The sequence below is a fragment of the Papilio machaon genome, chromosome 10 (genome assembly GCF_912999745.1).
Source record: "Papilio machaon chromosome 10, ilPapMach1.1, whole genome shotgun sequence".
NCBI classification, from domain to species: Eukaryota; Metazoa; Arthropoda; class Insecta; order Lepidoptera; family Papilionidae; genus Papilio; species Papilio machaon.
The window spans coordinates 6,073,934-6,088,502 of NC_059995.1; positions in this window are offsets into that span (position 1 = coordinate 6,073,934).

Below are 14,569 nucleotides of genomic sequence, written 5' to 3' on the forward strand. Positions count from 1 at the left end.
AAACATGCTTAATTTTTGAGTACATTATCACCGCAAATCAGAATGAATCATTTAAATTTTGCATAATTTAATAATTTATGATTACAATACCGTTGCATACAAAGCGATCCAACATGGACGATTACATGGATTAATCCGTATCCGCGCACAAAAGAGCGAGCGCCGCCGCGAACATTGTGTTCGTGCGTGATTACCTCATGCATAAATTGATTAAAGCGTGTTTTCAATATTGTACTTTTTGTGTTCTTTTTTTGGAACATTTCTATTTTATTTTTACTACTAATAATTAGGCATAATTTTTATTCTTATTCATTCACATAGTATAATACGTATCTTATTCAATTATATCTGTAAAACTAGTGTTCGCTAGTATTTAACATTTTTCTATTTTTATTTAATTTTGCTATTTTGTTACCGCTAAACTCATAGCCGTTTGGTGATTGATTTGTGATGCAACCTGTGTAGCAGCTATTTATTATTTATTTATGTATTTATTTATTTATTTATTTACAATACAATAAAAAAACCTTAAATAGAACTATGTCCCACAAAATTATATAAAATAATTTGACTGTGGGATCAAGAAATTTAATTTAGATTTAAATTGATATAAAATAAAATTAGATTAGTATGATAATTAAAAATTAAATTAAATTAAATTTAAATTTATATAAAATAAATAAGATATGATTATTAAAATTAAAATAAATTTAAAGAAAGTATAATGAAATCAGTTATGAGAAAAGAAGTTATGGCAATGCATGTAATAAAAATTTTTTGAGCTTTGTTTTAAATTTCCCTTTGATACTTTCATCCGTAATGAATGCAGGTAAACTATTAAATATATACGGTACACGTTTTTTAAGAGTTCGGTCTCCGTATATATTATGTACCCTGGGTACCATATATTTACCTGCAATCATTGCTCGGGTATTGTAGGTATTACATATATTTTTAAAAAAAGAAGTATGCTCACGATTGTTAACTGCAATTAAATATTTATGTTTGACACTAACAGGAAGTATTTTACATATTTTAAAAAGTTTGAATGAGTCCTGATTATATTTTGATTTTGTTTTTTTATCCACAAGTAATTTAACATATCTTAGTTGAATATTTTCCAGTTTACAAATATGGGTTTTATGTGTGAGTCCATAACAATCGAGAGCATAATCGAGTATTGGTTCCACTAATGAATTATAAAGTAATTTTAATGTCCCTTTAATGCTAGTATCGTAACACCGAAAAAATATCGTAACAATATTTTATATTCCAATATTTTTATTACTTTCACCTTTCCTTATAATTGTTATCAAATCTTGCAAATTATTTTTGATCTACTTCCCGGTTATTGATTGAGCTGGATTGAGCATACATGTGCAAATCAAGTGACAATGCAATATTATGATGATATGGTGCTGATCTGATGATGAAGTTGGAAGGTGGCCATAGGAATTTCGCAATGAAACGTCACAACCTCATCGAGTTTGGGCTCGTTTGAATAGTGTTGACGAATAGTTTGTCTTTTTTAATTTTTAATTAACCTGAATATAATGAAAGTTTGTTTTTAAATTTTAAGTCATAAAAACGTAATCCTCAATTGTCAAATGAGTAACAAGATTTATCAGCAACCTCATTGCAGCTGCAAAATATAAAAAATAACATAAACATCACACAAGTCTTTTGTGCAATTGTAAGTGACTTGGGAGAGAAAATAGGAAGAATTGAATTCAGGAAACGTTTCAATTCATTGCTAGCACTAAATAACGTAAATCGAACAGTACAAATGTAAGAATAAGTCAACGGAACGAAAGCCAATTGAGATTCCAATCATCTTTATATCGGACCAGTGGTTTGGAAAATTTGCTTCATTATATTATATTATTATTACTTCTTTTCTCACAACATTATTTTATATGTAATTCGAGCTTAGTTTTATTCCTTTCATTAAAACATAGGTACTTATGAATTATTCTTACAAGTAAATAGTCGTGGAACATTGCCTGAAATTTCAAATGACATGAAATAAGGTTTCGTAACACGTGCGATTATCTTTATTTAGGTACTTTATACGAGTACATAATTGGGGCCTAGCACGAATATTCGTCTGAACTTTTTTTTATGAGATTTTTGTTTCAGAAACCCACGGTAAATAGAATAACAATTTTCATTTATACTTTTAATAACGTAATATCTAGGAATAAACGGCGGTTAGGAATTTCATAAAATGTGTAGTACAACTATGCCGTAGATAACGGTGTAGAGGATCAGGAAGACAGGTCCGGAAGGAAGTTACCTCGCGATATCCCGCACCCGGGATTAAATTGAACGCAACATTCACTACACCGTAAAGCTAAAAATATACTATAGTTAAACCTACTAACTTTGTGGTTTATTTAAGAATATTATTTACTAGCAGTTGCTTACGACTTCGGCCACGCGGACATAAAAAAGTCTAGTTATAAATATAGCCTATACAGCTAAATATAGCCAACAGTGAAATAAATTTTCAAAACAGTTCCTTAGTTCGGAGCCTATACAATGCAAATAAACCAAACTTACTTAAAAAATCTTTCCTCTTTATAATAATAGTATAGGTATGAAGTTTTATCATTTGACACGGGATTATACTAGTTTAAACTTAAACTAGTTTAAATTTAAAGTATATTTTAATTGGTTTGCAACGGTCAGTAAAAGAAATGTAGTTGTGCATTTACCTTTCAAAATGGATCCAGAACAACTGGAATTCCGAATGAAACATTTCTTTCTATCTAAAAATTCGGTTCCAGTTTTGCATTGGCTATTTCCCTTTCTCTTGTAAATGCAAAACTGTTCGTCCGTGTTCTTTTTCCGAATAAAACAAGATAAGGGAGACGTTAAAAACATACAATAAAATGTAAAATTCGAATATAATACGAACGATTACTGCTATTAAGACATGAGATAAATACATTTTTATGGCGTTCCGAATAAATGGGACTAAAATATTGATCCTGTACCCACCCTGTCGTACCTTGTAATCCTATCGTCGTCAGCACATTTATGTCCCCACTGAGGAACACGGAGCCTAACCAAATTAGCGGCCACTAGGGCAGTTTGAAGTTCTTACGAAGCGTCGGCAGCGGTCGCTTCGCTATTTGGGCGAATTCAAGTAGTCGTTCGCTCGTTTGCCACTTTATGATATATACAATACAATTTATGATAATTATGTTTAATTAACTCACGTACCAAGTAATATAGTTTTTACTATAGTAATAATTTCCTACGTTTCAACCATTTTTGATGAAAAATATTGAGAGCAATGCAAATTATATTATAAGTTAAAAAAATGTAGAGCAGTAAAAATGTAGAGAGCAGAGGGTAGTTTGAAGAGGCACTGCGTGGTCTCTTTAATGTTTAAGTGAATGTGAGCGAGAATATGAAGTGGTTAATTTGAATTCTGTCCGGGACGTACTGCGAGCTGCGAATGTTCCGCGCAGTTTACTTTGCTCTTTAAATTTTGAATTAAGTAAACTAAGTCTGTTTTAATTATAACCATTATTCTTAATCAACTGTAATGTACGAATAGTCAGTAAATTATAAATGATCAGGCATTATGATGTAATATTTTACGTAGCCGCGCGTTCTCACAGTAACTGTACATAACATAAGCGCATGTTTTTATTAACTTTTAGCAAAACTATGTTGTAAAGTTATTTCAACATTGCCACCTAATTTCAGTAAAATTAGGTGCAGAAAGACATTAGTCATATTGTTTTTTTTAATTATGTCAATTGGGTTAATCAATGTGTTTTTCTACGTATTTAATTCCTTCGATGTTTCCATGATAGCCATATTAGATAGATAGATAGATTTTTAAGAGGATATTACTATTCTATCTTTATTTTAAATGGAAAGATTCGTAACAAAGAAGTAATCTTTCCCGCGATGGTAATTTTGTACTTTTCTTTTACATTTCACTGCCTAAGTGGCAAGGCTTTGAGACTTTTAAAAGATTAAAGAGCCCCATTTCCTTTCTATTTCCGCGCCGCATTGATAATTCACATTTAAATAATTAAATTATTTGAGAAATTAATGTTATTATACATATGTTAATTTTATACATGAAGTAGACAATAATCTTAAAGTGTTCACATTCATAAGAAATAACAAATAGTGATGAAAATTCCTGTTCTGAAAGTATCGAATATTATTCATTAAAATAATTAGAAAAATAACAATTATAAACCACGGAGTCATAAAAACGGCAAGGTCATACGTATCTTTGAGTCATATTAAAGGTAAGGCAACGCATCTACAACCTTTTAACTTGTTGCAGATATATTGCTTTTTCACCAACTTCTATTAAAAAATAAAGAACAAACAAATGGACCACAAACGATACATGTTCTAACATGTATCATATCTACATAAGAGGTAATACATGGTTGTCACCGCGGCCGCGGCTCGCTTTCATTTAGATGATTGCCTGATAGTGATGGGTTCCGCAGCTTTATGCTTTTGTATTCGAGCGTTGTTAAAGTTACGGTTTCATTACCAACTTTCCGAATTGACTGTCATGTGTTTCAGTACAAACTAGAGAATTAATGAGTCTTTGTGCAGTGCAATCGAGGTAAATTACTATAGGGTTGCTATTAATATATATATTTTTTTAATTTTAACCAATACCAAACAACGAATGATAAAGATAATGAATTTTTTTATAAACTATTAGTGACTTTATTTCATGAATTCATTTTTCATACATTTATTGACTCGGAAAAAATAAAAGGTTGGTGATTCCGAGTTATTGTCTAATTTTACTTAAAGTTAAAAACATTTTTTTTTAAATTACTAATATACTTGTAAATTGTATCTTTTTCAGTCATTTAATTATGTTATACAAAGTATAAACGGGTATTTGCACATCTTATTTAGAACAGTACTAGGAGAAAATAAATATGCAACAGCGTTTAATTCAAAGCTCTGGCTACCATTAGGATTTTCTCTTTAATCCATTTCCCATTATCACTAGCCGTTCGTAAGCCTTCGTTAGATAGCTAATGGACGCCCAGACTCAATACAAACATACCAACTCATACATAAATTCATTTAAATTAAAAAAAATTAACTATTTATACAAAAATATTATTTTAACGACGTACATTTTTTATTTGTAATAAAATGTTTACAAGACCAAGTATTCTAAATTACCACTTTTATTGTTTATTAGCTGTCGCCCGCGACTCCGTCCGTGCGGAATTAAAAAAAACATAATAAGTAGCCTATGTGTTCTTAAAATTTCATCGAGATCCATTGAGTCATTCTGGAGATACCTTCAAATAAACATCCATCCATCCATCCATCTGAACATTCGCATTTATAATATTAGTAAAATTGGAAGCAAAGACAAAGCAAAGCAAGTAGTGTAATGTACGACTGTGTTGAATAGTTGATGACCATGCGTACAAGATAAGGGCTCTTACAGTAAATGGAAGCTTCTAAACAATGCTCTTAATTTTAATTTTAATTGATTAATGCACGTTCTTATTTTAATTCTAAGTTTTACTAAGTGAATGTTAATTAAATTTGATAATTTAACATCTTAGAAAAACCCTTTAATAATACAAGCTAGAATTTTTTGTCAATATTGCGCTTGCGATATTTTTACGTACTCATATTATTTTTAAAGTGAAGGACAATAAGGTAGTGAATAAATTTAACAATTTTTTTTTTAGTATTCAAGGTACATTTTGGTAATTATACCTGTTCTCTAATCTAAGTCTCACTAATATTATAAATGCGAATCTTTGAATGGATGGAGGGATGGATTAGTAGATGTTTGTTAGAACGGCTGCATGTATCTCTCTGAAATTGATATACTCGTAGATGTAGAACATAGTCTGGAAGAACACATAGGCTACTTATTAAGTTTTTTTTATTACGCGCGAACGGAGCCGCTGGCGACAGCTTGTATATATATAAATATCACGAAAACCTTGTTACGGAATTTAGCTGTTTAATAATTTAAAAAGGATCAAAGCGTCGCCACTTGGACAATGTAATGTAACGACGAAGTACACAATTAAATCCTCGAGAAGTGTTCGTCGTCTTTGTTTTCCCCGTCTTTTGTTTAAAGCTACTAAAATTTCTTGTAAACATTCCTCAGGCCTATTTTACAACGGTTCAAGTTAAAAATATTAAGATTTAAAGATGGCTTGGTGACGTTTTTTAAATTAATTTAGGTTTACTATGGAGTTTGTCATTCAAGAGTTTTATAACTTCATTACTATCTAAACCAGAGATTTTCAAAGTTTTTTCTCGTAGACCCCATTCATAATCTTACTGATTTAGGTGAACCAATGCTGCTAATTTCTTCTTCATCCTTAAACACTTAACTTTTTTCCTCCATCGCCATCGCATTCATCGGGTCTTCCATGAATCATAATAGGTTTAGCTTGAACATTTTAGATATCAAGGGCATCTAAACAGTATAATTAAGTACAATTTTTCGCTAATATTTAATTTAAATCTTAACAATATTTTATTTTCAATCAAAAAGGAGTAAACACACATTTTCCACGTATAAAAAAGACAAGAATTATACCAATAGAAACGCAAGTCCGCCGCACTGTAGCAGCCGCTCGCTTCCCGGACAGAATTCAAATTAACCACTTCATATTCCCGCTGATATTCACTTAAACATTAAAGAGTCCAGGCAGTGCCTCTTCAAACTACCGCAACTTCTACGCCGATTTACATTTCTACACGCTTAATAACCAGTATTTTAACGTTAATTCTGGAATAAAATAAGTATGACCAGTATTGAAATAAAAAATATTAATACATTAACTTGTGGCCGTATGAAGTATACTTTTAAAAGTAATCAAAATAAGCAAAAAATTAACGTAATAATAAGTGATTTATGCCGTCTACAGATCGGGTAGATTACATAGATAATGTCTGGGGTATAGCTATCAAGAGTAACAGATTACAAAAATATAAAGAGGTTCCGCGGACGTTTTCTTCCCCGCAGTTCTTGTTGGTAATGGGACTATTAATAATTGTGAACATTAACATTTTTCAAGAGAAACAACTAAGTAGGTTACTCTATAGATTAAAGTAAAAAAATAGCGCAATTAGTTGTTATATTCTTATAAAACGGTCGCCACATTTGTAGAGTAGAAAAGTAACTCCTAGTAAACTAACTCCTAATGAAAACTTTTAGACACGGAACTTTTACCGCGAATGTTGCAATTCAGTCTTTAGAATAAACTTTACGGCTACCTGCAAGTTTTCTCCTCGATATTACTTTTCTCATTATTATAAAATGTAGATTACTGAATGAAAAGACATTTCATATTGTGATTAAGCTAGTTAGCTAATTGTACCAGGCCTTCAAACTTGTTACTGCGTTATTGAATTTCAGTTATAAAAAATAAATGTATTACATTTCAACTGTACATAGTAGATCATATTATAAAACTAGCTGTCGCTCGCGACTCCGTCCTCGCGGATTAAAAAAAAACTTTATTAGTAGCCTATGTGTTCTTCCACTACGCTCTACATTTATGCTAAATTTCATCAAGATCCGTTGAGCCGTTCCGGAGATACCCTCAAACAAAGATCCATCCATTTGTTCATCCATCTATCCAAACATTCGCATTCATAATATTAGTAAGACATAATAGAGTCAAAAGTATAAGGATGGGGAAAACATCTCTGAATAATATACTCAAGAGATTTCTATTAAAAGATTAGTATGATTTAAAGTTTAGACCATAAGTTGATATTTTGACTTAAATAGTGACACTAACATAAACAAATTAAAAAATCAAATTCATTTAATCGCAATAACAACGTTTTAGAAATTTTAATCATTTGTATCACAAAAAAATCCTGTCCCAGCTTTAAGCACTTATAGGAGCAACAGTAGTTAAAGTTAAGTTGAGTTTCATAGCGACATTTTATAACTTAATCGTAACAAAGTGTTCACTTTGCCGGGACAAGTAATGAAGTTATTAAAACTTACAAGTACACCATCCAACATGCATTTCAAAGTACTGCCTTTTTTTCGTTGAATCCAAGGTCTTTAAGCATTTAATAAAAAAATACCAGAGAATCCTGAGCTGTATTATTCCATAATTTTAAATTTGTTTTGAAAATTTTGCGTTAGGCTGCTATATAGGAAAAAGAACCTTTGAATAGGTCTTTTTCTACACTTTTTAGTGCTTGCAAATGGTTCTCATGACGATGAAAAACTGAACTCAAAAATACCTGGCTATGAAATAAGTCATAAATGTTATGAATGAGAGAAGCTTGTGAACTAGCTTCGTAGCTTGGATTTAATTTTCAAAATATAGCTTATGCAATTTGTACTACTTATTGTTTTCTGGTCGGAGAGAAATCATTAAAAAACAAAGTGAACATAACGGTCAACAATATGGTTAGTGTATGAAAAATAATTTAATTACTATGATGCGGAGTTCATTAATTTTGGCTTTTACACAAAAATAAGGGGGCAAAAACTTTTTAATTTTACTTTACAACAAGAAAGAAAAACAACCAATAAGTATTATTATTTTATATTCTGCAAATTTTAGAAAGATAACATTGTTTTTTAGCTATAATTATTTAGTTTATAATTATGAATTTAACATTTAATTTTTAATTTTTTTAACTCTCAAGTAAGGTCGGCGACAAATTGCGACCGTTAAATTAGGCCAAAACATAAAGGTTTAAAAACGTCGCGCTCGACCTCATATGAGTGGGATAAGAACAAGAAGATGATGAACTTTTTAATGTGTGCTTTTGTCAGTTGCTTTTTAGTAAGGTAAGTCATAAATTAATCAAAGTAAGAAAGAGCAAAAGTAATTATGACTAAAAGATATTTTTAAAGAAGAACTCCTTTACAAAATCCGTGACCATGAAGTCGGCAAGGAAAATACAGACAGCATTCAGAAAGCTTTTAGCGTCTTCAATGTTGCCTTTGATGCAAATATTTACAGCCCGTGAATAAGTCATTAAAGTAATTCCTTTCTATAGTTAAATTTGCACCAAGAATAATATAAACTGTAAAAATGGATATCTTTAATATAAACGCTAAAGATCTTTAGCAGTTAAAAAAAACAAGAAATAGAGGTGTTCAGTGGACTTAGCACGAATATTTGTGACAATCGCAATCGTATCGTCATCGACAAAATGTGTATTAAAATTTGTACAGCGCCCCCTATCGGACGTAAAGTACACCAAATATCTCAAACTAATTTTGACATGAGAGACGACGACGATACGAAGGCGAATGTCACAAATATATAAGCTAAGCACACATATCGAAAGAGATAGTTTTCTATTATACTTGCAAAATCGATATCATTGCCCATTATTATTGAAGGAAAGTGTACACCAGTAGAGTGTGTGCCAGTTTCTGGAAACGGAATACGAAAGATGTAATGCATATACCGACTAATATGGCTTCCATTCCTTTTACTTAACCTACTTCTGTTAGTGTGTCGTCTAGAATGTAAAGCTTATATATTTGGCCCCAATTCACGATCAGCATAATATACTACGAACAATATGCGTAAAGACTAGAAGTGTATGAAATAATATTTCAGCTGTAACTCAAAATAAACACTACATATATGTATATTTTAAAGATATAGAAGTATTCACACAATAGCTAACATGTATAAAGTAAATAAAAACACGCTTTTATGATGTCAGGAACTATTACTAAACTCCAATTACGCGACGACATCAAAAAACCTCGAGCAAGTAATAAATAGGAAATGTAAATGAAGTGTCGCCAAAGACGTAACTTTCAACGCGTAATTCACTGGTTTGAATTATTTAGTCGGCTTAAATGTGCTTTTAGCGAGACCCTACCCACTCGTTTGCGGAAGGGATGCGGCAAGGGTGTCATAATTACTTTCGTCTCTGTTTTCATCCGCGATAAAGGTCTACCGTTGAAGTCCTTGAAATATAAAAGTTTAATTTATAATAAAAGGACGGATAGCCCGATTTTAATTCAAAACATATACTACATAATGAAAACAGTGATACAACAAATTATTAAACCAGCTACACACCTTCAGTTTTAACTGTGAGCAACTGGCTTTAGCGTAAATTTTACACTTAGTAACCCCGAGCTTTAAATTTCTTCACATCGTTATCTACAAGGTTACTATTACATTGTTATAATATATCGTATTTAATAATACAAGTAAAATACATAATGTGAAAATTTTACAATAACGTGTAACAAATTTTACATATGACGGTGATTGGATTATATTTACAGATTTATTTACAGATGGCCGGTGACGAGTTATTCGTTTAATTACGATTGGAAATTGCATTACTCGACGTGCCGATTTGTACGTGTTTCGATTTACGCCGCATTTTTTAGCGTCAGTAACATGAATTCCACACTTGATATTGGAACAAAATTAACATTTAGTATACAAAATATAGCCGTTCTAATAGCCCGCTATTAGTGCACATTGCAGTGAATTTAGTACTGGGTTTCCTAATTATCAAATTGGACTACTATTCTAAATTAATTATTATTTATAGAAACATATTATCTGCGAAGAAATTCATATATATGTGTGAAGTCAACTAACCCGCACACGTGTTTAACTGTGCTCTATTTACCACTAACTTGGCTAGGTTAAGAGCCACTCGATGGCAACATAAAGGTGCTGATGACGACTAAATAATATGCATGTGTCTAGGCTGCATTCCTTACCTTTTTCTATAAAAATACCAAATGTGATTTCGCATTTTCGCAGCAATTGAAGTGTATGGCTACAGAAATACAACAAAAAGACCAACATCAACAATATGACTTAAATATTTATAAAGTTATTTAATTAGTTAGTTAATTAAAAAGTATAGACAACTCGTGTATGTGAGACCAACATAAACTTAAGCTCAGTTGATTGTTATAAATTTCTTTGAAAAAATTGTGTTGAAAAATCCCGTAAGAATAATTTCCATAAATGTATGATAAAAAAGAATAGAAACGAAATTCACTCATGTTTTATTTTTCAGTTAGTTGAAAATTTTCGTCTCCACGCTTAATGTACAATGTACATAAATTATCATTTGAGATTGCTGCGAATATACGAAATCACATTTGGTATTTTTATGGAAAAGTTAAGAAACTCACATATGTGGCTGCTGTATACATAACTAGCTGTGACCCGCGATTGCGTCCGCACGGAATTAAAAAAAAAACTTAAATTGTAGCCTCTGTGTTCCTTCAAACTATGTTCCATATCTGTTCTGGAGACAAATTGTAACAAACATACTACCACCTAAACATTGGCATTTATAATATTAAGAAGATTTCGATTTCGGTCGCTTCAAATGTATTTGTCAAGCTTGTTGTGAATAAATCACATACAATAATAATAGATGGAGCTGGTAGACTTAAACTGTGGTAAAACTGCACCAGTAGCAATTGGACTTCAAGGGGGACGTAACGTATAGAAACGGGCAATACTCTCTGAATCTCCACGTCCCATTCTCTATCTATTTAACTTATTGAAATGTCTATGGGCAGCGGTAGCTTCGCTTTGTTTGTGTCGCATGTTCTGGTTTGGCCGCTTGCTCATTCGCAACTTTATATATCCAGTATAAAAAAGCCAATGCATGGCTTGTTAGTTGCTTACCTTGAATTCGAATAAATATTTATATTAATATCACTACATTATACGACTAACATCACATTTAATATTACGAGTACTACATCATTATTATTGACAATATGTAATATTTAATATTATGAAAGTAGTTAACGAATTTATAATTCTTTTTTTTTCTAACAACAAGGTTAACTTTATAACTCGTCAATATGTAAATTATTTCGAGTACTATTGAGTCAATCCTCCATCCTCTTTCGTCATAAGTGGTCCCCTAATTACATATGTACAGGAACCGGACAATGGGTGCCATATTTTCGCATGAAAGTACTCTTGAATGGAAATTTATGTGCATATTACTTGATGCAAATGAAAGCTAAAGGAACGACATCTGTAGCCATACGTGTAACTCCTGAGAATTGGGATCTCAACTAGTGACTATAAAATGACATAAATTCCATCTAAAACGTCTTCAAAATTAATACTATGGCATATTACACCTTTATTCTATAAACGTATTACCGTGAGGTTTACCATTGAAACCTCACGGTAAAAAACCGTAAAAAACATATAGACATCTCAACATTTTCAATGAAAACGATAGAGATAACTATATCTTTTTGTATAAGTTTTTCTACAGTGATAGTACAATTTATTCACAATGGGTATAAAGTAGATTTATACGGCATTCAAACCTTTGAGTGGAAAATTAAATGGTGTGAACTTAACACGAAATACTTGAGCCAATATATTCAGCTATTTTGTCATTAATGACGCAAAGTTGAGTCGAATATTTTGTTTATACCACCAACCCATTATTATGTTGGTATAACACCATCTTACTTATATTATAAATGTTTAGATGGATCGCTGAATGGATGGATGTTTATGACAAGGTATCTCCAGAACGGCTGCATGGATCTTAATGAAATTTGGTATAGATGTAGAACACAGTCTGGAAGAAGGCATAGAACTAAATAAGTTTTTTTTCTTAATTCAGTGCGGACGGTGTCGCTGGCGACAACTAGTAACTAAATCTTACACGTCACCTGTTGACTGAATTAGTTCGACGATATGATATTAGACCACTTTTTACGATTTGTCTAAATGACAACCGTCACAACATTAATAAGGTTAACAATCTAGGTTGGTTAAATCTTATTTTTGACATAAATTTACAAGTACTTTTTATTATATGCATGCAATTTTAAATAACAACTGGATTATGTATCTTATTATAAATATTAAAATTTACAAACAAACAGCGTAGGTGTGAAATAAACGAACTGGTGTACAGTAATGCAATTAATTATCATAACGAGTTCGCGCGACGATGAATCGCGAATACAGATTCAGATTGAAACGGCGCGCGATCAAAAATTAATAACGCGCCAATTTACGAGCCCCGTTTACCAAGCATAACATAAACTTTATTGCTCTTGCTATGGTTTGACATAACCATTTATATGTTTACCACATAGACATAAACGACAAATTACTATACTGCTACATTGAATGATTATTTTTATATAGATCATATTAGGTATCATCCTTCAAATCTTTCTCACTGATCAATGATCTAAGTCACTCCTCTGTTTCGACTTATATCTAACCAGCGCAGTTAATTTTAACATCAATACTTTTATTCGTTTATTGTAGCTCATTACATCATTAATTTCGCCTTTTATTATATTATTTACGTCGCCAGAAGTATTAAAACAATGTCCAATATTTTACACAACAACCATCATTTCTAAATTCTTTTAGATTTATTGACATTTATTTATCAAGTAGCTACATTTTATAGGTGTGAGAATCTTGGAGGAGCATTTAAAGCTTAGCAATGTCTCAGGCGATGTAGTGCATTTAGCGTCTAGAAGGAGTTGGTAAAACGTCCTTAAAGACTCATAGACGCCCGCCCGCCATTTTATCCTCATTGAGAATGTTGTACGGATGTTTATAGTTTTGCATACTATAAATAGCATAATGCCCTATTTTTGTTTGTATTTTGTAGATAAATACAACTACAGTTTATCAACAAGCTTAAAGTTTTGACGCTAAACTTTCTTAATTCCGATTAAAAATATTATTTTACCATTAAAAACCAATATCATTGCTAGGCTTAGGTTATGCGTTACTGGAATAATCCATGCAGTATTTTTACAAATTTTGTTTTCCCGCCATTTTTTGAACAATCGTCATTTGTCATTGTTTAGCAACTGTCAACTGATAACTGACACATGACTGAAATACAACAACTTTTTGTCTATAGATATCAAATGGACAGATAAAAACTTTTTCGATTCATTATATCACATGAGCTCACGCGAGGCTAAAAAAAGAGTATGAAAATAACTCTTCCATGTTCGATTACATTTCAAATTAAATGTTGCGTATTCCGTCCAGTGTTTTCTGAAATATTGATGGCAATAAGCAGCTCTTTTATTGTATAAAAATTATGAATAAATATTCGAAAAGTTATGTTGGAGAATGGTGATTGTACTTGAATATAGCCAATGTGTAGATATAAAAACAAATAAATTAACTATCGTGCAGGGACCAGACTGTTGGCCTAAACAAAAACTATCGTGAACTTCCTTATGCTTATTGTCGACGGCCAGAATTAGTTAATTGGGGCAAAATCAATACATTATGGTTTCAATAAAGCTGCATGTTACCTTGTTGTTTTTTTTTGTAACATGAAATTAACTCGTCCTTCACCAGTCTACATAGTTCCTCAACATAAAATTTAATAAAGATAAACGAGGGTTGTGTTTAATTTTCAACTGTACAATGGTCGTATATTTCCATAAATATTCATTTTTATAATTTGGTTCCATTGTTGTTTCGGCGTGTTGATTTTAATTAATGTGTCCTATGAAAAAAATGATTTCGTCTGATATTTTATAGTATATTAGCAACAACTAGATTGTTGTTAG